We start from the raw sequence: 351 nt of genomic DNA on the forward strand, positions 1-351 counted from the left end.
AATAGCTGGTTGGCTGGCTCTAGAATTCTCCAGATGTTTTGTAAGAAAAGATGAGTGAAAGGTGGGCACTGGAAGGTGCCCCAGATCCATCCAAGGAGTCTACATCATGCAGTGGCTCAACCAGCCATGAGTTTAGCTGCTCAAGGGCCCACGGCTTCATGGCAAAGAAGGTCTAGTGGGACGGGTGTCTGGGGAAAGTTGTGCAATGCCCTGGAAGGAGTCAAAGGCAGAAGCAAAGGATATAAAGTCGTGCATCCGGTGGCTGTCCCTGGTGGTGTCTGGGCTGTACCAAGTGGAACAGTCACATCACCTATACAGCCCCCTCCTGCTATAGGTGAAAGGAAAGGAGGA

Source organism: Phaethon lepturus, unplaced genomic scaffold (genome assembly GCF_000687285.1).
Source record: "Phaethon lepturus isolate BGI_N335 unplaced genomic scaffold, ASM68728v1 scaffold27139, whole genome shotgun sequence".
NCBI lineage: Eukaryota > Metazoa > Chordata > Aves > Phaethontiformes > Phaethontidae > Phaethon > Phaethon lepturus.